Source organism: Aplysia californica, unplaced genomic scaffold (assembly GCF_000002075.1).
Source record: "Aplysia californica isolate F4 #8 unplaced genomic scaffold, AplCal3.0 scaffold00201, whole genome shotgun sequence".
Taxonomy (NCBI): Eukaryota; Metazoa; Mollusca; class Gastropoda; order Aplysiida; family Aplysiidae; genus Aplysia; species Aplysia californica.
This window is the reverse complement of record NW_004797471.1, coordinates 414,444-417,252: the sequence shown is the minus strand read 5'-3', so window position 1 is coordinate 417,252 and position 2,809 is coordinate 414,444.

Here is a 2,809-nt window from a genome sequence, read left to right as displayed (position 1 = left end):
TGTGTGTGTGTGTGTGTGTGTGTGTGTGTGTCCATATCAGTCTTTTCCCCTCTCTTCCTCTGTTTTATGCCCCTTCTTTACTCATGCTGATTTTTCTGTCAGCCTGTCAGCCTGTACTTGATGATCATAGCTGCTGTCCCGATGAGTGTTGTTTTTCCTCAATCCTCAAGCAAACAAGTCTTTTTGGTGATAGCCTTCGTGTGAACATTTCTAATCGGTGCTGACTTGGAAAACCGGTCCAATCTTGTTAAATGACTACTAGAATCTTCCCTGGCCCATTTATCGTAAGTCCGGTAGCCGTACCACTAGACTACCGATTCCACAAAGACCAACCAGACCCTAACAACCACCATCCCATCCTCAGTTGCCTTTTTGTGGTGGTGTGAATAATACATAGGAAGTGAAATCCTGTGCTCTTTGAAACTATGAAATGTAAGAAAACAGAATTTTCCCGCAAGTTTGGCCATTTTTATCAATTTTTTTTTTTTGGCTCTTCATCTTCTAATGTCCATTTAAAACACATTTCTTGTGGATGTTACTCAAAAATGTTGATTAGGGGGCACCAGAAAAAATGTAAATTTGCAGTTTGTAAGGACTCCTAAGCTGTGGAAGTCATCAAATTTGGGCAGTCATTTTATCGCTAATTTTGAAGCAGAAACCAGGCGACTCCCACTTCGTTTGATCAGAAATATCTCGACTTCTATTCGATATAAATGGGAGACTTGTAGCCTTAAAAGCAAGATAATTAATTGAACAAGCTTTAAGATGATACCAATAACCCCACATGCCCAATAATTGACGAGCGCCTGATTCCTCCGCGTCGTGACACATAAAATAAGGATCGTACACACGGACATCGGTACATCCTTGTTCATATCACATGAGTGTCAACGCAGAGAGACCATGCTTTATCTGTATCATGGTCGTTGAAAAAACTTGTGCTGATGTGTGAGGTCTTCAGGAAGTTCGGCGCCACATAACCAAAAAAAGTGTTGGATTGGATTCAACGGGGTAACATATCAGGGGGAAGGCTATGCCTGGGAACCTGGGGGAACTGTCACAGAGAATGATGTACAGAACAATGTATAGGGCATGGAATAATGTCAAGATGCTAACCCAAGATAGAGAAAAGTGGAAAGTGTTTGTCAATGGCTTTTGACGTGATCCAGGATAAGGAAGGTAATGATCATGGTGTGTGAGCTAGACAAGCCTTACCAATGTACCAATTTATAATTCCCGGCTGCTTCACTATTTCCAAAAAAAAAGAATGCCGGCAAATTCGGCTCTAATTTTACCGTAAGATTTTTCTAACGGGCTCCATTGGCGTTAAAGAAACTTTTACTTCAGTGATCCCTTGAAGAAGAAGAAGAAGAAGAAGAAGAAGAAGAAGAAGAAGAAGAAGAAGAAGAAAAAGAAGAAGAAGAAGAGTTCGTTTGTACAGGTAGTGTTTAATGGAAAATATAATTCCTCCTAATTCGGGGTACCCACCCATAGGCATGATCGGGTCGGGCCGGGTCCATTTGCTAGCCAGATTGAGGGCTCAAAGCGGCTATCGTGGCTCAAACTGATCACCCGACTCGTCGCCTCAAAAACAAACGCGTTTGCAGGCGACATAGTTGGGCGAGCGACCCGATCCGATCCCATCAGCAATGGGCACCCGGTTTAAGCTAGGATCTCGAGAATTCTCTGAAATGAAATTGAACAAATCCCGTGGAAAAATAACTTACTTTCGTATCGTAAAACCTGTACGTCACACTTTTTCGCCGGGATGTTGCATCTCTTTCAACTCAGATTGGCCCTGACAGACGGGATCGAAGCAATCCCCTGCCTAAGTATGCTGAAATCTGTTAATGAGGGCATAACACAATTACAACTGTTTAAAGTCAGAAGAATCGAATGTATCCTTCATTTGCTTTTCCTCCACAAATATGATCAGATGGCTCCGTTTTTATGTCACGGGTCGCAGAAAATGTCCTATGAAATTTAACTTTTTCACACAATGGCGGCTATAGAGAGTTTTACCACTTGAGAAATTTTTAAAAAATTAAGAGATAAAGTTGGCCACCCTATGTCACAAATGCTTGAATGATAATGAGCCATCATATTTATCAAATCTGTTAAGACTGTACATTCCAACTCGCAGTTGGAGGTCATTAGCTGACAAAAAGAAATTTATTTTACCATCTATGAAACAATGGGTGAAAGGGCATTTGAATATCAAGGCCCCAAAAACTGGAATGTTTTGCCAAGTACTTTAAGAGAAATCGAATCTTTTGATTCATTCAATTGTCTGCTGAAGTCATTTTTGTTTTTAAATTAATAAGATGAATATTTGTAGTGATTTTCTTTTATTCAGAACACAACGATTTATGTTACTGTTGTACATTATATTGTATTGTAGTGCAAAGCCTGTGTACTTTAATCGGGGTTGAGCGCTATATAAAAGTCATTTATTATTATTTTATTTTTTTTAATTTTAATTTTTTATTATCATTATTATTATTATTATTATTATTATTATTATTATTATTATTATTATTATTATTATTATTATTATTATTATTATTATTATTATTACTATTATTATTTTCATTTTTATGATTATGATTATGGTTATTATTATTATTATTATTATCATTATTATTATTATTATTAAAATGAATATGGCGCTCATGTGACCTTATGCAGTTGCGAGCGCCGTAATACCCTCTACTATATAAATAAAAATAAAATTAATACAATCCCTCATTCCACCAACCCACCCCCTCCCTCTCTTTATCTCTCTCTCGCTCCTTCTCTCTCTCTCTCT